This window comes from Anser cygnoides, chromosome 3 (assembly GCF_040182565.1).
Source record: "Anser cygnoides isolate HZ-2024a breed goose chromosome 3, Taihu_goose_T2T_genome, whole genome shotgun sequence".
NCBI classification, from domain to species: domain Eukaryota; kingdom Metazoa; phylum Chordata; class Aves; order Anseriformes; family Anatidae; genus Anser; species Anser cygnoides.
In genome coordinates, this window is record NC_089875.1 from 69,426,668 (window position 1) to 69,452,300 (window position 25,633).

The following is a 25,633-nucleotide window of genomic DNA, read 5'->3' on the forward strand; positions in this document are numbered from 1 at the left end:
GTTTTAGTACTCTAACAAATGTCCACTCCAGTTTAGTATTACTAGGTAAAACACTCAGCGCCTAAGCACTTGAATGCTTGCCATTTTGGATCCTCTAAGACTCGTCCTTCAAGGCAGCCTCCAACACCCCGAACCATCAAAACACTCCTCTGACTTTGTGCCATTTCCTTGTTAACAGCATGTTTTCTGAATTCAGATACTAGGTCAGAGGGACAGCAGCAGTAAAGCTGTAGTGCAGTACCCCAACCCAGCCCTAAGCAAGTCCTCCCCGCATGCTGACAGGGGCAGGGAATGTGAGGAAAGGGCAAAACACAAGGATATGATCAGAAGCTCCACTGTAACACAAAAGGGAAGCAGACACAGTTGTTACAGGTAAATCTATCTGGCAACTGAGAGGTGCTTCATCTACAGTGCTAACAGCATGCTTCCCACGTGTGGGTTTGCATTTAATCACTGAGATCTTTAATAACATATTGCAAACGCAGAAACATTCTCACTGGGCATCTTGCTATGCCCATAAGGTTCCCTGGCACAGTGTGAACATACTGCTCGGCCTCTTCAGCTAATGAACTGACTGAAATTAGCAACAGGTTGGACCAATACTGGAAAGAGAAAGTCCTCCCTGCCAAGAGATTTGAAAGCTACTTGAAAGCTCAGCAGTGGCGATACCCAGGAACTTCCTGTCCTCTTCCAGATCCTGAGGACAGGGTATTGCAACGGCAATGTATTTTTCTCCCCAAATCCGAAAACCATAACTCATTCCATACTTACCTTTCCTCTATACCCCATCTATTTCTTATCTGTTGTTGTACTTCCGTCCTTTTCTCCTCTTCTGTATCTCTGGTTCCTCATTTCAATACAACTTCCCAAACAAGTGTGCCCCTCAGCAGCACAGTACATTTCAGTCTTACCCTTATCCACAAGAAAAGTTTCTTCTAGTTTAGATTTTGTCCTCTCTACATCTAAACTGGGCAAACTCTGCGTCTACATAGCCTAAGTCCACAAGGGAGTCCAAACAGGTTGCAGAAGACTGGTCATGTGTCCTCCATTCAGATGCATACATCTAGCCCTAACACAGTCCATGTAAGCCAGAGCTGTAACCACTGGGTGACTCCTGGCCAGCCCAGGACTGGAGCACCTCCAGGATAAACACCACCTAAAAACACTTTCCTGGGAATATGCTGACTGCAATTTCTCAAAGCTCTACAACTACACCAAATTCTTCAGTTTGAGAGATTGACAGAAGGCACAAACTGTGCCTCTTCCCTCGCAGTTTAGATTTTACATTCAAACTCTGGAGATAAAAAGGTATGTAAAAAAAATAAAATAATCAGAATTTCTTAAGGCAAACAGCATCCCCTTTTCTCTTGTGTTTCAGAGACTGTTAATTTTGGCTTAAGCTTCGAAGACAAAATCAATTAGAAATATGCACTGAGCATTCCACCAAACATGCCACCCCAGGAAGGGCAGGCTTACCCTACGGCATGGCAGCAATGAGCATCGGAGTGCAGACTGTCAAACGGGGGAAATGCCAGGACCCCACCACAGGCAGAGATGTCAGCTGCTGCCAACAGCACACCTCCACCCACATTCAGTCCAGCCTACACGTGGCCTCTTCACCTTACACATCTCTGGCTTGGTGGTGATAACCTGGAAGCTTTATCTGCATCTCTGGACTAGTCCCTTATTGTGTCCAAGTTGCTATGTACTCCTCAGTCCCAGAGGTGTAGGATTTTGCTTTGCTATAGAAGAACAAATTCATCCCTTTATGGCATATCTTTTTAGTGGTTACAGAATTAAGCATTGGTACAACAGCATTCTAAAAATGAGCAATAAAATGAAATATAGACAAAACCAAAATACCTACATGCTGTTCTACTACTTATTCTTGATATAGTCAAGAATACGTAGACATTAATTTGAAGATGCATGTTGCGTTACAGAAGAATTTTACCTTGCAGTTGAAAATCAGAATTGCAAACAGATCAGCACTCTTTGAGACTGTGAGTCAGCAAGACCTTATGAAAGGAAAGCAAAGACAAGTCAAGCTTTCAGACTGCTTGAGAACTAGCTGTTTTCTGGAGAATAAATTGTATCTCCACTACCTACAGGAGAAAGAAAAAAAAAGACAAAGATATTGATGACTTGAAGTTTATCTGAAAACTTGATGTTTGGTCTAATGTAGGGCTGTACTTATTGTTTTTAAAGCCAAGGTTTTGAAATGGAAAGGTCTGTAAGAGGATGACTTCACTGCAGTAAAAAGGAGCTAAAGTCTGGTCTCCATTGAATACTGACTTTTATGTCTCTTTCCATATATACACTGCATTTCTCTGGCTTTTTTTTTTTCATCCAAATATGACTATAAAGTATAAAAAGAAAAATAAAATATTGGATATATATTAAATTTCCAGAACTGCAAGACGTAAGGTGTATAAATAGGTATTCCTGCAAACTCTATTGCTTTTCCTTCTCACCACAGCCTTTGACAAGTTGAAATGCACTTGAAATATGCATTGATATAATATCTTGGTAGTAAAAGAAAAGGTCAAACCAAAGGAAACACCAGTGGAACACATATTTAATTTACTATTTTCACTTTCAAATTAATGTGAGAGTTTCACAAGCAACTTGTATCACTGTAAATCAGCTTTGCACTGCATTTTGTGCAACCCTTTAGTGAATACTCAGGGGGAAAAAAACAGTTATTTTGACCAGATATTCTCCTAAAGCCCAGTTTAAGATAATTCTGAGATTAAAGAAACTGAAGCTGTTTCGTTTTCAATTTAAAGTTATCTTAAAAAAGGTGTAGGAGAAATCTCGGGCTGTGTGGCTGTAAATACAAGGACTGTTCTAAGCTGGATTGTGTGACAGCTGGCTACACCTATTTCCAACATCTGCCTCTTAGATAAAGTGCAGAAAACAAAATCTCCTGATTACTTATGATTGTTAAAGAAACCATATAATTTGGGGATTGTCTAGTCTGTTGGCTTGGCATTCTGGCCAAAATCCAGCTTCACTAATTACTCTGAGACACATCTTGTTGCCCTTAAGCTGCATTCGGCAGTATTCACTTGCCTTCATTTTCCTCCCTGTGCTTACACAGAAAATGGTTTAAACTGTGTGTGTGTGTGTGTCTGTCTGTCAGCTCTCTCAAAAGAGAACTTCACTGAAGTTTTACATCTATACGGTGAGGCCCTCCTCCAGAATCCTTCCTAGCAAATCCATAAACTACAAACAATAAAACCACTTCATATCAATGATTAAAAGTATAATCAGTCTTCCTTAATACAACAGGCAAGTACAGACTGAGAGACAGATCTAGCTGCTGCTGGTGGCCTTGGAATGCTCCCTGATAGACAGGGATTATATTTCTTATCTGGTTAAATGAAAAATAAAGCCTTTTTTCTCACCTGCAGTGACATAAGCTACATGCCTCAAATGCAGAATGTGTAATTTAGGATACCTCTGCATGCATTTTTAATGCACTACAGTTGTGTGAAGTCTGCATCATGAAAGATGCAGAAGAAAGACTGATATTATTCACTGTATTTGTTTAGGAGGGATTGTTCTTCTGAAAACAGCTTGTTTTTGGTGAACCAAATAGAGACATGCATAGGAGTAGGAGAGTAAAAGAGTCAAAGTCATGAATTGGAAGGAGAGAAACGTGAAAGCAAGGAGGAAGATGCAGACGGTCAAGAAGCATACCAGAAAGAAACAGAAAAACTCGGGGGGGGTGGAAAGCTAGGTACAATGGTAGGAAAAGAGCATGTGGGAAGTAGGTCATGACCAGGAGTTCACAAGAGAGCCAAAAGGCACTGAACACGATGCCCCACTTGCAGCTACCTTGCAGCTGAGCAGGAACCACAGGGAAGGCTCTCCTCACGGAGTTCTGTCCAAGCTTCTCCATCAGGAGGTGGATTTCTCTCTGTCTGACAAATTGAGACCCCATGTGACTGTTCCAGCCTCTTTTATTAGCACAGATCATTCTTCCGTAATGCTTTAACCTTGGATTTCACCAGGACATTTGAGGGGGCTCTTTCCCTAGCTACCCTGAGAGCATCCCAGTTCCTTGAGGTCTGTCTGCCAGGGCTCAAGGCCAGCTGCCTGCTGGGGACCACAGACAGCGCTGTGGGGACCCCGTGGCCAGGGCTGATGTCCTGGCCCATCCCTGTCCCACCAGAGGTGTTGGTGCCTAGGGCTCATGGCTGGGGCAGGGCGACAGCCCTGACAGCAAGGTCCTGCCTCTTCAGGCACTTCTGAGAAGTGCCATCTGGAAGATGGGAGAGTTTTAAGCTCTTGCCTTGCACAAAAAAAGGCTTATAAAAGCCCTTTTAAACTCGTCTTGCTTTGAAACAGAACTGCAGGGCATTTTATAATTAGCTACTAACCCAGGGAGGAAATGCTGCTATATATCTAAGCAAACAGAGTTTTTTCATTGAAACAAATAAATAACTATTCAGAAAATATATCAACCAGAATAATCCACCTTTCCCCACTGGTGCGGGGTGATTATCCTAATGCCTCAGAATCCGTAGCAGCATGAAGACCTGCGTTATCTGCAGACCAAGCAACCTCCATGCTCAGAAACTTCAACGCTAAGTAGTGGCCCTCATTATTACTTTGGATGCAGCTTTGGAGAAATCTCAGGACAAAGGAGCAGGGGAGAATATTGGATAGGCAAAGAAACAGCCAGTTCATAAGGCTTTCAAGCAATACTGTATTTATTACCGATATTTCCTGCAATATGGCAAACACTTCCTGCACACATGGTCCTTGCATGAAGAAGCTCAAAGTCTGTTCTAAAATGGGATATCTTCTCTTGTACAAACCACAAAAGCAAACACAAAAAGAAGCAACCAGGGAAGAAACAATTGCCCTTTCAGATTACAACTGTTTTTTGATGTGGTCATCATTGCATTTTAACAGCAACAAACAAACAGCACTTCACTACTACTAAAAATCCCACAAAAATATACTTTAGGATGTATAATATGTCTTAGAAATATTATTTGCCTGTTATTCCTCTGTCAGTGTGCTCATCACTTCATCAGTCTCCCTCCAATTTCCTTTCAGACGTCAAGAGAACACTTCCTGACTTGCACCAGAAAATATGAAACCTTTGAAACAGAAAAGCTCCACTTCATCAGATGCTACTGCTGTTCCAATGAATCTGAAGAAATACTTCCTGTGTTTGTGGTCTGCATGCTCTCACACTTTCCCATGCCAAGAAATCAGCTATAAAAGCCAGACAGAGAATTTCTTCCTCCTCCTGTCCAGTTCGTGTGAAAGTCAGCTGGAATCTGCTACTGTGGTTGTTGTGGAAAATCACGTAGAAAGCGGTAAAAAACTGGTGATGCCAGCTTCGGCTAAAGGAATCTCTGTTCTCCTGCATAGCCCTTTGAGATTTAAAAAGAAAAAAAACAAAAGAACCACGCAGCAGCTGTAGCAGAGAGATTTTAAATTGTAAGTATAAATCAGGTTCAGAATCCCGTAACCAGCAGCCTGTCTGTGTCTAATATCAGAGGCAGAGGCTCTGGCACTCAGTTATTTTGCTGCTGTTACCTAGGGATGCTGCCTATAGCAGTTTTACAGGTGCTCAAATAGGTACCTACAAATAGGTACCTCTATTTGTACCAGTGTATGCCTGCTCACAGCACAGCCTCAACCCCCTGTTTCCCACCACAGGTACCAGGCACTGACAGTTCTCCTGAATGGCACTGGAAATATTATTTTATTTTATTTTTTGCAGAAATTTGACCTCATAAACCAGCACTTAAGCCTGGCAGTGTGTGACTCCCTAACTCTGACAAACCTGTTGAGTCACAAGTGCCAAAAATAAAAGACACGACAAGTGGGAGGAGGATGTTCAAAGCCACATCTGCTTGCCACTTGGATGCACTAACCTAGAGAAGGCACTGCAAAGCACGTGCAAGTGCAGTGCAGATGGAAGAAGCAGACAGTCTCAGCATGGAAAACCTCCTCTGGGGAATGCTGATCCCCAAAATGATACTCGGATGATGTAGGCTTGTTTTGTGATCTTCAGATACAGATAAGTTGTATGCATACACACAGAGACATGTTTGCTCATTTACTGAGCACATCCCAGTGGCTAGAGCTCACTAGCCATTCCCTTCAAAGAAATATCTTTCTAATATTATGACAACTTTGTTTTCAGTAAACTTTACATCATATGATTCACATGTAGTGGTCCAGAGCCAATAACTGGGCTGAGTTACACTCCTCCTTCTTGAAAATCACATCTCCCTACGTAGGAAACTTAGACAATGGAGAAGTTATCTGACCTCTTATGCTTCTTTCCTCAAAGCACACAGCAGGACCCTTGAAAAGTAGGGAAACCAAGGAAGTGTTCCAGAGCTGTCGGCATCAGAAGGGCTCTATGGAGCTGAAAAGGTATTTAATTCTGACGAAAATAGAAGATGCTGTTTTATACATTCTGGTGGTCATGATAACTATTTTACAGAACTACTGGACAAAGTTTTAAGTAAGGATTTAAACTGTGCACTAAATTTCATGTTTGGGGGTTTTGCAGTATTTATTTATTTTTCAAGTCAAGAGTTAAAGAAATAAAATCCCATTTGTAAAACTGGAAAACTTGTATTTGTATGTAAATAAAGTTGACAGGACTCAGGACTTGTCCTGATCTAAAAAGAAAATTACTTGCAGTCCTGAAAAGCACCTTGGGTTTTACACAGATGGGTAGTTTCAATATTTCTTCTTTAGCTATAAACATTTTCAGCTACTATAGTAACAAGAGAACAAGAAACATCACCTCCCTTCCACTGATAAACAGAATTAATTTGATTAACTTATTGATTGTATGTTTTATATTCTTCAGACATTGTGAATATTCTTTTTTCTTGTACGGACACTAAACTATTAAAAAAATCTTTTGCTAAATTTATTTGGTGAGATAACAAGCCCTTATTAGAATTAGTTATGTTATTGTAACTAAAGACAAGGGAGGTTCTTCTTTTCCCAAATTTATAGTTTTATAATTGAGTATGTCAATTAAGATTTAACCATGATTTAGCAGGCAATAGCTGAAGGTAATTACTGCAAAGTCACTGAGGTAAAGATATGTGCCTTTATTTTTCTTGAAGCTGGATTCACTTTAACTAGCCATTTTGTACAGCAACCATCTTCTTTATGCAACTTTGCTGCTTGTTTGCAGGACACTATACAGTAGCAGAATAGAGGACGGTAGTGTTACCCTATGGTAAATTTTATCTCCATGGTTTAAAAACAAACTAATAGCTAAAAAAAAAAAAAAGTTTTATTTGTCCATGCAGAATCCGAATGTGGTTTCCTCTTGTAACTTGGATGCTGAAGGCACCAAATCCAAGTAAAGTTTTTGAAAATCAGGTCTTATTCCTGCAGATAGAAGCTTATGGGCTCTTGTTCCTACACACAGGGCTCTGAAGTTCTTGGTAGGAGGCACATTTCTGAAGGCTCCAGATGACACTCACAAAATTCATTATTTTTAAGGCCTGATCCTTAGAAGTGGCTCGTGCTCTGCTTGAGCAAAATACGGTTTGAGAATATGAAATGCTTCCTAGGAAGAAGACTGCATCTCAAATGATTAGATGCCAGGCATCTATTAACGAACATATTGATGCCAACTTGATGGTATCAAATGGGGATGATACATTAATATCATACTGATGATGAAGACAATTTGAGATATGGTATCTGTGGGTTACAATGGGTTATCCATGCACTTCCAAGCTCAAAACTCCCTCTTCCCCTGTCAACATTTTTTGACAGTGGAAAGCAAGAGCAGGAGGAGGAAAAGACTTTCCTATATTACAGGACATCAGTACATGGTTTGTACTTTTTAGAAATGTAACCCTCAGCCAAATTACAGCAAGCTTTCATAAAGCAAGTAAATGGCGTTCCTTCTGCCTCCGTGCCTGTTCAATGCCAAGGTCTCACTGAAAGCTCTAACAGGCTTTGCTGATATGGAGCCTTAATTAAAGTTACAAGAATTATTAAATGACGTAAGTATAGTACTCACTGCTGCTCCTTTGTAACACGGACACTCACCTAAAATTACCCCAAATTGAAAGAAATCAAAGCTGAAAGAACATATTAAGTATCTGCAACAAGGATTAGATTTGACAGTTTCCACAATTATTCATTCATCACTTATGCTGCAGAACTGCCCTTGTGTTCTCCAGATAAGGATCTTTACAGTGCTGACTCCAAATACAAGGCAAAACATGGGATTATTTTTGCAGCTCTTCAGAGTGGTAAAACTGTATTAGCTGTACTACCGCCAAGTACTATCATAACGGCATGGCAGCATGAAATATAGCAGAAGTACAAAGGCTGCAAGAAGGAAATCAATGGGTATTTAAAACACCATTTAGTTGATTTACCTATAGCATGAAGTACTGTCATTTAAAAATCTCTCATGGAGATGTCTCTTTTCCGAATAAAAGTCTGTACGGAGATTATTTACTAAAAGGCTTTTAAACACTGCCTTTAAAAGCAAAACATTAAAATCAATTAAAAGGTTTTATAGAAATACCCATCTTCTCTCTCATTTCCTATTCTCTTGCCAGCGCCATTCCACCCTTTCCTACTCTATCTGCAGCAAGCAAGGTATTTGTCTCCGATTCTAAGAGCGCAGAAGAGACCATATTCCAGCCGTTAAAGCATGACATCAGAAACCTTGTGCTAGGCACCACTTAAATGTTCCCGGGTGGGCGTACATCTTCATTTAACTTTAGGCTCCCTTGCATGAATCGAGTTTACCTTGTGTATGTGTTGGGGAGGAGATGGACTGAGTCTTGATCAGGTAACGCTTGGCAAGGATTTACATTCTCTCAAAAAAATGAAGAGAGCAACCTGTTGATGTTAATTTAGGACTGGAATCCATCCCATCAAACTTAAGCCATGAAATCCCTGTCAGGTCCCTAGTAGTACTCACTCATCAATGATGAACAGAGAGAGGCACATTCAGAAGACAAGGACCCACTTTAAGACAGCACGAGATACTCTCTGAGAGGGCCCATCTTTCTCCACCAAGCATAGAGGCAACATGCGTTACCAAAGCCCCAGTCTAGAGATGGCCAATGTCAGGCAAACTAAACCCCAGCCTACGTTACGATTAATAATCTATTCTTTACACATGGGTTCATCATCAACGTTAATCCCATGTCCGTGAAACCTAGCAACACTTTATGATCATCCAAGTCTATGAGAAAAAAATTGCAGAAGTACCATAAATCATTTAGGAGTCTAAAAGCCATTTTTCAAAAGGGCTACTGCTTCTTCAGCTCCCACACACAGAATACAGATGGGTGCAGAAGGTGTAATCTGTTGACTTCCACACTGGCACAGATTTAGTTTCTTACATTTTAGAAACTCACAATTGTCAATTAAAAGTGTATCCAAAATCAGAGTTTAAAAGAATAAAAAAAATTGCATGGGCAATATATCAGTGAAAATGATCCATGTTTTAGCAATTTCCAGGTTGCAGAAGGAACTCAGGCATCTGGTTGTGACGAGCTTGCTTATGTAGCAGAGCCTACTTCAGTGAAACAGAACATGAGTACAAAAAAAAAAAAAAAAAAGGACACCCAACTGATGGCTTCATCATCACTGGCGCTTTGAGATAGCTAAAAGGCGAGCAGATGTTTCCCCTCCTTTTTCCCCCCTCTCTCTGTTTTTTAGTTTGACTAGCTTATGGGGGAAGTGATTTTTTCCTCCTCTTTTCCAGCATGAAGATAACTACTCTAAGCAGAAGCTATGTATCTGTAATAACAAAAACGGTTACAATGAAAACTTCAAGCCTCCATCCATCAGCATCAGGAGGCTGAAGGTCAAACAAAGCATGATGCTTTCAGGCACTTCAGCAGAGAAACAAAGAAAGCAAAAGCAAAGGAAAAAGAAGGTGCAAGCTCTGCACTATTTTTCTGCTTAGACAGCCCACGAAAAGCCAGTAGCCAGAGAGTTCTCAAAGGAATAAAATTCAAAATTAATTTCCCATCACAAACTAATTTAACAGTTTCCCTTGTAAATCTCAGCAAACCACTATGTGCTCAGAGTCTGTGTGGTAATTTGAAAGACACGCCATTCTCCATTCACAGACAAGCAGCTGGATTATCTGCTTTAGCAGAAAAATTCCTCTCATTCACAGCCTCAGAGCCTCAATTGGTGCTTCCACCATAAATGATAATTAGAGCAGGGAGAGAGCTACCTCAAGCCAGTGCAACTCTGCTAACTCAATGGAATTTCACTCTTTTATTCCAGATCTTGTATTTGCTCTCGAGCCAGCAGGCAGAGAAACGGGTCCCTCACATGTCAGTTTGCTCTTTCGCTCCCAGGAGATAGCCATTTTTCCACATTTAAACAAAACAAACAAACAAACAAATAATAATTAAAAAAAAAAAACACCACCACCTTTGGGGGGAATTCTGTTGTTATTGCAGTTTTCTCTTTCAAAGCAGTCTACAGAATGCTGTTTCACCCTCCTCAGAGGGAGAGACCTCCTGCAGTGGGTCTCGTTTAGGTTTCTGCTCCCAAATGCACAAAGCTCTGTGCTAAAGCCATCGGGGACCCTGCGCTCACGCTGCTAAAGCAACGCTTTGTGATGACACGTTATTTTAACACAAGAGATTTACACCCTCGGTGCGGGCTCCAGGAGCCAACCTTTCGGCGGCGGGGATGAAGTGACATAGGGCTGCTGGCAGCCTGTTGGGGGATGCTGGGATGCCCTCGCACAAAGGCATCGCCACTCCTTCAGGCTGGGGTTTTCTCAATGAACGGGCCAGATTCCAGGCGCCGTTCCCCTGTTGCCTAGCAGAGGGATGCTCATTGAGGATTTACCCGCGGTTTATGTGCCACAAAGCAGGGGACAGAATACTCCCCCGCACAATGCAGCCCAGCAGTGCATCAAAGAGGGCAGATCCGCAGCCGTGCTGCTCTCACGTTCCTCCTCTCGCCCGGTGGCACTGGCCGATGCCCACAGTGCTGCTCTCCTCCAAACAACTAGAAAGTGGCATGCCATACCAAGATAACATGCTCCAGACCCGAATTCATATCCTTCATCACTTTCGTTAATAACTCTAAAATCACAGCTTTGACAAAGGGTTCAGCATCTCAGAAATCAGAGATACAGAGGATGTTTCAGATCGTCCTTGTCTCCCCTTCCTCCTACCAGCACAGAATGAGCTCCTCCGTGTGGGCTCCGACGGGCTTTCCAAGAGCTACATCAAAGGATCTCTCTTCTTCCATGAAAGATTAATCCCCATTCCAACAGATATCTCCATCAGGTCCTGTTTCCTGTTACCCAGCTTTTTTTGGTCCTAATTATGTCCCAAAACATTAGGTCCCAAACATCTCCTGCTATAGCACAGAAAATAAGCATGACTTTCAGATTTTGTCCCTTAAAAATAAAAATGAGTAGCACACAAGCCTTAGCTACATGTTCTTTCACATCCTTTAACTTCTCTACCCCAAAATGAATATAACCTCTTTTCTAAAATTGCATTGCAAGACAACAGAGCTAGGACAGAGAAAGACGGTATCACAAAAAAACTCATAGCAAAGACAGCTAAGAGAAAATGGGGTTAAAAAAAAATTAAAAGGCAGTGAGCTTTTGGGGACTAAATAAATCTTAGGAGGGCGCAGATCATCTTCAACGTATTTGGGGGCTGGTTTTTATCCTAAATCAGACAGCAAAAATCAACTTCACACATGGAGAAGTAATATTTTACTTGGCAAGTTGATAAATCTTGTGTTAACCTGATTACTATAATCCAGGATGAACAGGCAGGTTGAGCTGAAGCTGGTAGGTTTTCATGATATGCCATGTCACCCTGAACAGATACAGAAACATTTAAGAATTATACTCTTTCTGGATTTCTTTATCTCCTTCATGAACTGCACAGCATGCCACTGTTGATTTTTCCTATTTCTGCAGGGCCAAGTTCTATAATCTTTGTACGGAAACACTTGCTTTTCTAACACACACTGCAGTGATTTTCATTTTCTGTATACTGAAGTCGATCTCTTCAATATTTAATACTGAAATTTCGGGTTCATTAACTGCATTTAATAATAGCTTGTTAACAGTTTTCATTTTGTATAATTAACACTGTGAGTTGTACACTACCCTGAAACCTAAATCTTGATCTTTTTTGCTTGTCTGGGCTTTTTATGAATGTATATGCTAGGGTGTCATATCACAGCCAGACCACTGCATCTGTAGAGGGCTATTATGCCTCTGACAGGAGTGAAATCTCTGTTCCCTTGCTTAAGCAATAAAGATACCAATGCCTCAAAGACACGGAACTGAGATATGGAACAGAGATTTCCCCAAGTTAAGGAGGACGTGGACATGCTGCAAAGAATGTGAGCTGCAAAGTAGGCAGAGAAATGGATGTGGAAGTGCTGCAAAGGACATAAGCTGCAAAGTAGGCAGAGAAATGGACTTGCAGACAAGTTTGGATCTGAAGCTGGACTGAAGCCTTCTGTCCATGTTTATTACTTTTTCCAGGTCAACTTAAAGATGAAAAAGCTCCAGAAGTACTATGTTCATAATACAGTATACTAACATTCAATTTCACTTCTATTAAATAGGCACAGTTTATTTAAAACTATGTAGGAGGTCATTCTTATTGTGGCAAGTGATTCCAGCTGCAAGGAAACTGATGAAAAACAATGGAACTGTCAGTTGAATTGCTTTTCCCTTTTTTTTCCTTTTTTTTTTTTTTTTCTTTTTTGAGCCATGTGCATTTACGTGGTCAGTTAAAGCAGTGAGTATCTCAGATGTAATGCTAGAATTGCTAGAATACCTACCTGGCTGAGCTCAGTATTAATTTAAACAGTCGTAACAGCCAAGGGATAATTGTATATAATCAAGCTTTGCAAGTAAATGAGGAGGCAGCTTATTTACAGAAACTATTCTGTTGGCAAGAAAGGAAGTATTACCAAAATGAAACTAATAGAGATCTTAGTGCCAATATTATACATAATTCAACACCCCAATTACATCACGGTTTTATGTTTTCTTGAGCTGCAGAGAGATGGAAGAGAGTCTCTTTCTTGGCCTTCATAGCCTCTTTTTGTCCTTCACCGTAGCTACTACTCTTCCTTGTCAGTCTGTAATTACAATAAAAATTATAAGCATTTACAAATATCTTTCCTGGATTTTTTTATTTATTTGCTTTTCCCCTTAAACACCCCAATGCTCCTGATGTAGGGCTATTATTTGCATCCAAGGAGAAAAACAGAAGCAAACCAGGTAAATGCCTTGCTCAAGAGGCAAGGACTGATCATGGGTTAAAACTAAAGAGGCTTTGTTCTACGTTCGTATCCCTACCTTGTAATTATCCCACTGCAGCACTAGGCTTGGCAGCTAAAAATAACGTAACAAGGATACATGTGAAGCCAGTCAAAACTGCTCTTCTGCTAGAGGGGATGCTGTCCCAACATGGTTTCCTCTGGGGTTGGAGGATCCACAGCCCCAAGACCAACTCTGGGCCCTGCACATGGCAACAGAGAAGCAGCTGCCACAAAGGCATTGTTTCCAATCCAGTGGCTATTAGAAGAGAATAGAATAGTTCATTTGGAAGGGACCTACAAAGTTCATCAAGTGCAACTGTCTGCCCACTTCAGGGCTGAACAAATGTTAAAGCATATTGTCACACTGAACAATCTCCACCACAGAAATCAAGTCAAATTTTAATGTGAGTTTCTATTTACTTTAATCAGGCGTGTTGCTCTTGTGGGACACACTAATCAGTTACATTAAAGCCACTGGAAAACAGACTCAGCTCACTGCTGCTCCTCAAAGCCCCTTCAAGCGTGCAGATGCTTAAATAGAGCCAGATACTTCCACAAGAGCATGCAAGAGTCAAGGCAGGGCACGCAGGCTAGTAATTCCTCCCAGCAGGCACCAAAAAGCAGCTGTGCTATTTCAGACCCAAAACCATGAGCTCCTTCCCCCCAGAGACCTGAACATTTGACCTTCACCTAAGAATATTTTCTCTCTGGAAGGTACAAGAAGAGGCAGTCAAGGTGGGGAAAATTAAGGGATGTGTAGGTAAGGGGATGGATGAAGGGAATGACAGACACACAGGGGACTGAGAAATCACAGAATGGTTTGGGTTGCAAGGGGCCTTAACGATCACCTGGTTTCAACCCCCTGCCATGGGCAGGGACACCTCCCACCAGACCAAAGCCCCATCCAGCCTGGCCTTGAACACCTCCAGGGATGGGGCATCCACAGCTTCTCTGGACAACCTGTGCCAGTTCCCCACATCCCTCTGAGTAAAGAAAAAAGGGACACCTGATTTTTACATCACCAAAATGGACCACTGAAAGGATAAAAATAAGATAAAATTGCTCCCCAGCGCTGGGACAGCAAGATCTCTCCCCCAGGCCTCAGTCAGTCAATCACCAGTTCACCTAGGGGAGTTTGCCTAAGAAAATCCCCAAGAACCTGGCCCATCACTTCCCTGCAGGGAAGCCCTGGCACTGCCACAGACAGAGAAGGATGAAAGAAAGTGCTCAAGACTTTTGCAAGATACAAGGCAACTGAAGACCAGATTTGATTTAGTTTTACCTTTACTTTGGTAGGGGGAGAGGTAACAGCTCCAAAGCCATAACTAGTGGGGTCAAAGATAGTGAATTTGCCATAGGTGAGATGAAATAGAGCTATTTTTCCAGTCATAGTTTAACTACCAACAGTAGTATCTGATGCTCCCCCAGCACTGAAGTTTCAAAAACAGAACAGGCCAATAGTATGTCCCTATAGTCCTGTAAATAGTATATACCTGTGCCTGAAGAGTGGGAATAAAGCAGTCACCCAAATCAGGATATACAACATGCGTTTGTGTACTCAAATGTATATGTATCCAGGTAGTGTTCATTAAGAAAGATTATCTTGAATCGTACTGATCCTTTTACTTAAGGCTAAGAGAGCATATTGTTCATTCGGTAAATTATCCCTTTAGAACTTGTTTCTCCTTGTGTTGTCCCCCCCCAAAGAAAAGCAATATTAAAGGCATGAGAGGCTTTAATACCTTCAAGAAAAACACAGACTCAGACTTCTAGACAGATTTCATAACCATTTTATTAATGCACAGAAGAAATTAAGATTCCCTTTCACACTAACGGGGCTTTAGCCTACAGGAAGGCTTTTAAGAATAATTTCTGCTCCCCACTTCAGATTTCTGGCATCATCGTTACATAGTAAACAGCCCCCGTTTCTCTCCCATTACCTACGCAAACAGGCTAGCACAGAGCACCGTCTTGCTGTAGCTGGTTTTCATTTCTGCCATCATTATATAAACAGACACAAAAAGCACAGTAATTCCCAGTTGTTCTTATTTGAGGCACAAAGAACTGCAAAGCATAGGCATCAGTTGTTTGGTGTAAGCTTTTGCATGAGAAAAACATCCACGCAGACCTCTCAAAGACGACGTCTGCTACATTTCCCAGGCGTGCACGACCCCTGGTCACCCGAAGATGACAGGCACAGGGATGGCACCCACCAAATCCCTGTGTATTTCGCAGTTGTTTTCCACAGAAGTTGCCTTTGTCTCCGCACAACGGCAGGCCAGCCTGCGCTGCACCCCAGAGGAGACAGACAAGGCAGAGGACGAAGCTGGACCAGCAGCACATACAGAGTTTATTCCGGCTTTTTTTCACGAGTCAAAAAATATACATAAAATTTCCCCACCCAACCTTTTGGGCTAACACCCAACACGAAGGTGCCCAAGGGCGCCTTACAGGCCTGGGCGCTGGACGCGGGCCCTCGGCAGAGGCGACCGATCGCCATGGTAACGGGGGCACCAGGTGAGGCGCGCGGCCCGCTGCTCGGGCACAATTAATCCCCTATAACGGACCTCTTCAGCTGGGATGGGGGAGTCTGCCCACCCTGCTCCTTCCCTCAGGGGAAAAGCTTGCTGCTGTGTTTCCTCTGTGGTTTTGGAGTGCAGCTGCATGGCGGGGGGAAGGAGGAAATGGGAAATGTTGGATATGCAGAAAAGAAAATTGGGGGTGCCATGTATTTGGGGATCCAGGTAGGAATTAATCTTAAGCATGGCTCTTCTTTCCTTTGCTGCTGCTGTATTTTCTTCATTTGTTTTGTGAGTCTTTCATACAGAGCAGACGTCTCGCCTCCCTCAGCAGCACATCAGCATCAGCGCGTTTGCTAACGTGCTGCTGCTCCATCCACACGGCAAGCCACAGCACTTGGGAATGCTCCAGAGGTAAAGAAACAGGTCCCCCCTCCCTGACAGTTTCTTTCTATCCCACAGAAGTGTACTTAGACACAAAGAGATTAGATGAGATGGGGATTTTTGCTGTGTTGCATCTCTCTGCTCCCAACATCTGGCATTCAAACACCAGCAGAACCGGGCATGGATGCTCCTTCCCCAGCTTCCTCCTTGCTCCTTTTGAAATTAAACCATGAACTACTACATGTTACTCTGTAGCACTTTGTTTTCAAATCAGCAAGGCTTGTACTCTTACTAATAAAGAGATCTTCCCAGTCTGAATTTGATAACTCAACACTTCCATGGGACACGTGGGATTTTTTCCCCCCTATCAGTCATATATCAACCTGGACCGTATTTATTTACAAACTGTTAAAACTTTAACTGAGAGCAAGAGTGTGGCAATACTAACAGTTTGAGCTTCCCCAAAACAAGATGATCCCCAGCAAACAGTGAGCTTCAGCTACACAATAATCCAGACGACAGAGGGGAATGAAGACCTACAGAAACTCATGCATTAGGCATACACCAAAGCAGCAAGGCAGACATCACCACTCTCACTTGGTCAAACTTGTTTCCAGTACTGTTACAAAAAAATACCGGTGCTAATACCCAGATCTGTAAGAAATGGCACATGCAGTTCTTCATAGGGACAGAAATACAACTCTGACCTGAGTCACAGAAGTGAATCCAACTCAAGTTCCACTCCAGGGATCAGAAAACAGCCACCGACCACCATACACAAAACTTGCCAAGAAACTCAAGCACAACCTCGTATTTGCTAAAAAAATGTTAGATTGCGATGTCCCAATTTTTAAGAGAAAGTCACGACCAAACAAGCTTCAGGCCTTGATCTGTAATTTCTATTCTCACTTTCATCCTTTTTCAATAGACTCAAAATGAAGAACTGAGTAATGGATATGTTCCCTACCTGGTCTCGTTAATCCCTTATTTCTCTTCAGGAACAGTATACCACCATACCATTTTATGCCCATTATCTTCTACAAGCCCCTTTTTCCTCCTTAGCTCTGCCTGCCAGTGCTTTCAATGCTTCAAACACAACAGCTTCACCAGCTGCCGGAGCAGGGAGGGTACTGTGCAGCGATACAGAGGAACTGCACAGCACCTTTCCACAGTAATACTGAAAAGCAAAGCTGTAACAGCGTGCTAGGAGGAAGGGTGAGTAATGAAGAAACACTTGCAGCGAACCATCTTGTGTGTCAGTGCAATCTGCACACCCAGACAGAACACTGCTGAGACTGCTCCCAGAGGTGACCAAACTGGTGGATGTTTTGTTCTTAAGAAATTCCTCCTGTAACTTAGATCGTGGGACCGCTGATCAGAGCACTCCTCCAGAGGCACAGCTTTTTGGAGGGAAAGCACATGGCTGCTGGCTCTAGGGAGCAACAGAAGAGAAACAGAGAGGCCAAGGAGTGACAATAGGCCTCCTAAGTCACATCAGCCAAACAAAAATAGCTATTCACAGTGCACAGTATACGAGAGTGCTGTAATACAGTGCATGCCATCACAGTAAACGGGATAAATCCCTTCAGCAGCCACTGATCAATTGCTATTTTTTCTAATCAGCAGCAGGAGAGAAATTACTGCATACATTTCCAGAGAGACAGAGGTGAGTCATAGAGCCCACAGCAGCCCTGCCACAAATGAGATATAATGATTTTAGACCTGCTGAAAACACACCTGTATTTCAGTTACCATGAAAAATAATATCAGGAATAAGGCTCCCTTTTCATCTTCTGGCAATGGGGAAACGTACCAAAAATTTACATTACGTTTGTGCATAAACGCTCATCCTCACTGAAATCAGCCCAGCCTAAAAAAATATAATAGAAGGTGTAGCAAGGACTGCTGACCAGACATCTCCATTTAGTGCTGCGCCACACCTCTCACACCACCTCTAACAGCACCACACAACAGCAACTGCTTACAGGCTAACAGCACATCTTGTTTTCCCAGCTCCATCCAGGTTCATGCCACTAGATGTCAGGCCTTGTTCTTTATCCTGTCTTTGGGTACAGACAACACAGCTTTCTCCGGGTTTGAGTGAGAAATGGGCTACAGCTGACTGTTTACCAATTGTTGATACCTACCAAGTCTCACCTGGGGTGATGACCGCTTTTCTCAGGAACAGAGGGCAGCTTCTCATCAACACAAGGGCTGTGATAAGGGAGAAGGCAGGACAGCATGGGCAGCGGGAAGCTAAGGACCCTGGCAGCAAGCATTTAATCCAGGCATAGTAGTACAATACAGATGAGCCCAATTAAAGGACGGTGACCATAGAAAGTGCTATTTTCCCTTCCTTCTTTCCAGTTTGTCTTTTCTCCAGTCCCTGTTTCCCCTATTTCCTGTTCCTCTCTCTTCTCCTGCTCACAGTCTTCTTCTTTTTTATCAGTCCAGGCACTAGTCTTGTCAGAAGTTAATTAAGGACCCAGCTTTTAGGGCTTTTTGTTTGTTTGTCTGTTTTAAAGACCCAATCTTTTTTAGCCATGCTAATTCTCTGTCATGCCTGTGGGTTGGATCCATGCACTGTGAGCTGTGACAGGAGCCAGGTCTGACAGAGCAAAAGCAGGAGCAGCTGGGCAGGAGCAGGGAGGAGACAGAAATGAGTCCTCCCTGTGGCAGTCAATGAAACTGTGACTTAAGAGCAAGCTCATTCCTCTGTCTGAGCTCACGTTACCTTATCCTGTCCTGTAAAAGGCTGACAGGGTGAATCTTCACATCTGGTAACTCACCACCCCCTCCTAACTACTTCTAAGTATTTGCTCGGGGGTGCCTGATCAGGAAAGGAGGCGGTTTCCTTCCCCTGCCCCAGCTTTTTACAGTCTCCTACAAAACCAAATCAGTATCTGTGTGTGCACATACATTGATCACATACATCATAAGCATCCCAAACAACAGTGGCAAGATGCAGTTCTCAGGAATTATTGCAGGCCCATCTCCATCACGAGGCTCTGCTCACTCCCCCTGTCAGCAGGGTTTCACAACCAGCGTGACACGCAGCATGGCAAGCTTCTGCTGGGATCAGCTCTTCACCAAACGATCTCTCTTATGCTGCCATACGCACACCTCCAAAGAAACCAGCGTAACACATCTCCGGAAGCAGGAAAGAAAGTTAGCTCACTAGCTCCTGTCACACCTTCAAACCCCTGTGATGGCAGCGTCATCAGAGTTTAATCTAACCCTATGCTGAGTCCGTTTTGCCCATGTTTGATTTTGTGATCTCCCTGTCCTTATCTCATCCCCTGAGCCCTTTTCCATTGTATTTTCTCCCCCTTTTCCTTTGAGAAGGGGGAGTGAGAGAGCAGTTGTGGTGGAGTTCAGCTGCCCAGCAGGGTGAAACCACCGCACTAGCCCATGTGTTTGTAGCCACGCAAACAACTGCACACAGAGACGATCCATCCAGAAAAGCAAACCACCACCAACATAAACTTATTTCCACTTTTTTCCCCATCTGGATCAGATCACCAACCCGATTCTCCATGCAAACTGCTCCAACAGCATTACTAAGCAGTAAGAGGCAGGGGAGGAGAGCGAGACCAAGCAGCCGGCAGCGGGGCAAGGAGTGGTTGCGCTACCTGCCACAGCAACCCTCGGCAGCCGTAGCCTCAGCCCAGACCAAGGCCAGGGCTCTCTGGAGACCTCCCTTGGTCCTCTGTCAGGAGGCAGCTCACCAATATCAGCTGCCTTTGGGAAGATGTCACCCCATTGCCTCCCAAAGCCTACGTGAACCACACGCATTGGCCATGTTGTTTTCTGGCCAAAGCTTGCCCATAAAGTTTCAGAAACACTAGAGGAACTGCAGCCCAGATGCTTCCGAGTGCTACTGAGCACTTACACTGTATTTTATAGTGCTGTATAGCATTTTACAAGCATTAAATAATCAACAACTCTTCCAGGTAGTTAAGTTTAATTATCTCATTTTACAGATTCTGAACCAGACCCAGAGAGGTTAAGAGATTTGCCCAAGGCCAAAAAAACAATTGATGTCCAATCCCGGACAGTAAATCAGCAGCTGCTGTATGTAACTTCTCCCTGAGCCTTTCAGAAGACAGGATTTCCCCTCATTGCCTGCTGCAATACAAGCTTTTCCTGAAAGCAGAAAAGGCAAAAGCCCACCCCTCCCTGCCCATCAGTGCACAGGGTTGGTTGAACTGCTTTCTTCCACCAACTGTCCTGTACCTTTTAGTCAAGCACAGTCAAAAAGATGCAGATCATTACACTCCAGCTACAGCAGCAACAGTGAGTGCAGATCACAAAGTGGTCAGATTAACAGCAGATACAGCAACTCCTGCTAGAAAATAACAAGGGCTGGCTGGAGGAGAGTTAGTTTTAAGGAGCTTCACCTTACAGACCACTGGGTGAAAGTTCTCTCTATAACTCTGTCAGCTGTTGGAGATTCCTCCACAAACATTTTGTGAGCGTCTCCAGACTGGATTTGAAGGCTGGCCTGAGGTCAACTGATCTCCTTAATTCTCTTCCCTAGAGTTACAGAACATTTCCAGCTCATCCGAATGAAGGAAGGATGATACATCCAAGTACCACCATAACTGCAATGGTAACACATGACCATATTAGACCAGCCTGCCTCCCTAAAGTCAGTTCTGTGTACCGGTGTGTACTTCACACTGCTAGGCTTCAGCAGGTTGCATCTAAGAGTGGTGCTCTGGAAACAGGCAAACAAGCAATATTCCTTCCCTTCTTGCCTCGCATCAGTTATCCATTTCATCCAGTCTTTGCAGAAGTGCATGTTATTGCTTCCTAAACAAACACCACTGCTCCTGAAAGATAAATGCACACATGGCTGCTTCTCAAAGAAAAACATGCAAATATAGGATACTTTACAGGCGACTGAGTTGTAAGTTAAATTTATACCTTGTTTTCTCTCCTGCTTTGGACCCACTATGCAGGAAGGCAGCCAAAATGTGTCTTAAAGATTGGGTCTGGTCTCACAGCCCTAACCTTGCAAACATGTTAAGTTGCTGAACAGTCCCTTTGACCAGAGTATGGTCATGACTTTGTTGTTGCTTGACATATGGTATTTTGCTAAAATAGAGCCCAGAAACATGTGAAAAGATATAACAAATTGTTAAAGGATGAAGAAAAAACAACAAATTTGAAACTGTAAGATAGTTTGTATACTTCAAAATAAATTGCAGCTAAATACTCTGAAGTGTAACAGTATTTTGGATGTAGTAAGACCATTCATAAATATTAAAAGTGGTATTGATTCTGTGCGCTCACGTCTCAGTACATCTATAGGTTGTAAATGTATAGGAATAAATGTAATAAATTAATCTACCTGATTAATAATAAGTTCTATAAACATGGTAACATTTACCAAATCCATAAGCATGAACATTTTCACACATCAAATTTAACAAAAACTTTTCTATGAGATAGAACATGCTAGAATTTATTTATTTGTAACAGATGTTAAACTGGGCAACTTTTGTAGTTTGTCTTAAAAGATCTCACATGCAGACACAGAACCCTTTATCCAAGTGAATTATTAAGGAATTACTTGATGTCTTAAACTTAAGTAACCTGTTTAGAACAGGAGAAACTTTGAATCCCAGATATTTTGCTTGGTTAATGGAGATGCAGCATAACTCTTGCACTTCTAGCAACTCTCCAGCTACTGCATTGCACTGCCCCTCACCCTGACCAGTCTGCCTAACTGCTCAAGTACATTCCACCAGTTGACAGTTACTCTGTCACCTTTTTGTTTAAATGACAGAAAACCTGAATTTGCCTTTTCAATACCACTAGCCAGTACTTTCATACACATACTAAAACCAGCACACCACCTTGTCCCTCTGCTTCTAGACTAAGTCCTCTAAACACCTATTGACATTTACATTCTACTGAATCTCTTCAAAGACATGACCACCCCCCTGCAAAGCAGACCCAAAAAAACACTGAAGTATACTGTCAAAAAAAGTGCTGGTGAGCGCTAAGTCAAAGCAAAGCAGCCTTGGTAGAAGAACCTGAAAAGGAGGCAACAGCCCAAGGTATCCAGGGCCACACACAGGTGTCGCCCACTATGGAAGTAACTAGGCCTCACTTCTTCAAATACAAATTCCAGAAAAACAGCCCTTTTTCTACAAAGCACCCCTAGCAGTGTGTGTCAGGTATCCCAAATTTGACTGGAAGTTTCCTGTGTAGCTCAGGTAGATCGAGCAGGAAAAGAAGACACTCCAATCAGATCTGTTGTACCTGCCATTACTGAAGAGTTAATTCCCTGGAGACAGAGAAACTGAAACTTCTTGCAGAAGGATGAGCTATCAAGCAGCCAATCTGAAAATGCAGAAGAGAGGTCTACCTGTGACCATCATGTCCCATGGCACAATACAACTGCACAGGAAAACTTGTGCTACTTCGTGGGTGCTGGCTTTTTCCCTACCAAGTTAGATGAAGCTTGGAAATATTTTCTGCTTGACAGTATTAATCCTCATTTCCAGCCTGATGAAAATTATATCTACAATATTAAAGTTTTATTTCCTTCAAGTATCAAATCCCATAACCGTTAAAATATTTTCCAGCTCCCTGCTCAGCTCATCCCAACCTACGCGCTTTTTGCTGTCCTTGCTCACTTTCAGTCTACCTGGAACAGCCCCTAAAGGCCTGAATATACCGGCAGCGGGGAGCTAAAAAAACATCATCAAACGTATTTTGTGTCTGTAGCAGAAAGAGAAAAAGAGAGAAGCAACAGGAAAGAAACACCTGCTCTGTTTCGTTATGGCTCTCAGCTTCTAGTAAGAAGAGATTTCAGAAAGTAAATAGTCCCATGGTTCTGGGAGCCACATCCAGAAGATGATAGAGATATTTAATCTCCTTAAAATATCTGGACTTAGAATAATCACAGCATAACTAATTCAATGTTATTAAGTATTTTCCAGCATTTATCCCATCATCATGGGACAGGTGGAAAAGCACAGAGCCATGCAAAAGAATACTGCATCCTGGGACAGCTGCAGTGGCACCTAGGTGGACAACCTAAGTGGATCAAAATCTGGGTAAACAACAGAAAGCAAAGGGTCAGGTACAGCTTATGCCTTACCCCTCCCGGAAAATTAGGCTCCTACCCGTCAGTGACTAACCTCACGCCTCCCCTGTCTGTGATTCACAACCTCGAAGGTACTCTTGGTGTTAGACATCCATCCATCTCCTTTCTTCAAAAAAAGGCAGAGATGTCTCCCTCACTTTTACCTTGTAGCCACAGCATTCCTTCGGCCCACGAACTTCTTTGGCTGAAAGGACTTGAGCTAGCAGCTCCCAGCCTAGTAGTACATTAAGAATTAGGATTTTAGCTATTAGGCTAGAGAGATACAGGAGTTCACTGCTGAAACTCTTCCTCTGAGATGAACTGAATAAAGAGGCATGAGAGCAGGAAGCACAAGCCAGGTACCTATCCCCCCACCCCATCAGCAGCTTCACATCAAAATATGTGCCAGGTGAGACAAAGTAATGAGAATGAACATGGCACAGAGATGGCACCATTTTAAAACCAACGCAGCCTCATAAGATACGGTAAAGCACATTTCTGGACACGCATGCAACATTTTCTTTGATAAATGAACACTAGAGAGAGTCAAGTATGCTAATAGCTGTCACTATAAATATTTCAGATTTCAGTTTTGTTCTGTATTCAGCTAATACTGCTTTACAGGTCACAATTAACACTAGGGCTCCGGAGGTGATATTTATGGTCTTGCTGCTGGACATAAATTACCTCATTTATCTGTATTGGTGATGCAGCAATCTGCTTCACGTATGGTGTGCTTTTGTAAATGAACACCTTGAAGCCTGAAATACCCTGGGAGATGAGCTAGGCAAAAAAGCATCTTCAGCTTCCAAACTTCTAAACTTCAAAACTTCTCCCATTTTGTACTAGGACAAGACCAAGGCTTTCATCCCAAGAGAACCTGAGAGTGCAGGCATCCACGGCAGCCCTCAGGGATGTGGCAAAGCAGAGTTAAACCTGATCTCCTATGTAAGTAGTCCCATCACCAGATTACTGTGAAGTCTTGCCCGCTTTCTATCCAAAAAATCTAGTCTGGACAACAGAAGCTTTCCTGAACACGCAGTCTTGAGAAAATCTCATCCTTCTTGCCCAGGTTTTGACTCATCTACATTTTCTGACATGAAAAAAAAAAAGTTATAGCAAAAGAGAGGATTCCCAATCCAGCTCTTAAGCCCCTGTGCACCACCACACTCTGTCTCAACTCAGACCTATCTGAAGCTGGAGCACAGCCTCCTGCATCTCTACAGGAAAAGGGAGAGTAAATAACTGACCAGCGCAGCAATAAGGCACTGAAATTAAGGACTGAAACGACTGCACCTGCTACAAATGGAAGGTTGGCTTAGTAAGTGCCAGTTTTTCACAGTGGTATCAACTTGATGTCATTTTTTGATGGATCTTTATGGTGAGATCTAGTGTCATCTACCCAGTGTAGGAAATCATTTGGCTGACTCTGTGCGTGTACCATGACACGTCTCAGAAAGCACCCACTGTCCCTGCAGATGTACAGCACAGTGCTGCTGCACAGGCCCTCTCGCAGAGCACAGAGGCTGTGGGCAACGTCCCCTCCATCTCCTGCCCTTCAGTACAAACCACACTAGGGAGGATGTGATGCATGCAAGTCAAACTGCCTACTTAAGTCTTTTGGTGCCTCTGAGAAAAAAGATGGGAAGGGAATATGTATTGAAGCAATGTTTTCTTAAAGCATGAGAGAAACCAAGTCAAAGAAAGCTGAAACGCAAGCCTCAAAACCGGCATGTTTTCAGAAAAAAATCCCTTAGAGACAGATGACAGACATAAATAAGCAGAGACAGGTAGATTAGGTGGTTCACAACGTGAATTTCACAACCACCAACACTTACACACTTTACAGTCATAGCAATTTATGAGTCCCCACACAGCTGTTCTCGCAACAAGTGATTTCAGCTGAGTTCAAGCTCAGCTCACAAGCCTTTGAGCATGGGTTATCTCGCTGTTGGGTTTGGGGGTGACTTTTGCTGTTTCTTACACTCAAGCTTCTTCAGTAAGTTCATTTTCCTAAGCTTTCTTGGTAATTAGCCCTAATCAGTATTCAAGTGCTGATTTGTAACGCTATCTGCTGACTTAAAGGAAGGGAACACCTCAGTAATAGCCCCAGTGTTTCCCTCTGCCAGCAGAAACAGCAGCGATAAGGACAGAGACTCCAGCCATCTCAAAGGAGAGGGAGCCACAAAGAGCCCTTCTGATCACTGCTGGCATCTGGCCTTCCCCTCATTAGCACATTAAAGCTGCTCTGTCCATCCCATAAGAGCCACTCTGTCCATTCCTCCAGCTTCCTCTATGGAGCCATTTACAGCGC

At 42.9% G+C, this 25,633-nt stretch overlaps 1 protein-coding gene and 1 long non-coding RNA gene across 2 annotated transcripts in view; both read right to left on the minus strand.

Moving 5' to 3' along the window:
* Positions 1 to 25,633, minus strand: part of SLC35F1 (solute carrier family 35 member F1) — a 248,110-nt gene that overhangs the window by 216,107 nt on the left and 6,370 nt on the right. The window lies entirely within an intron of this gene.
* Positions 15,089 to 18,257, minus strand: LOC136790459 (uncharacterized). Its single transcript, XR_010830404.1, has 2 exons — positions 18,031 to 18,257; positions 15,089 to 17,649 (listed from the first exon to the last, which is right to left on the minus strand). It is a non-coding gene; the product is annotated as an uncharacterized lncRNA (long non-coding RNA).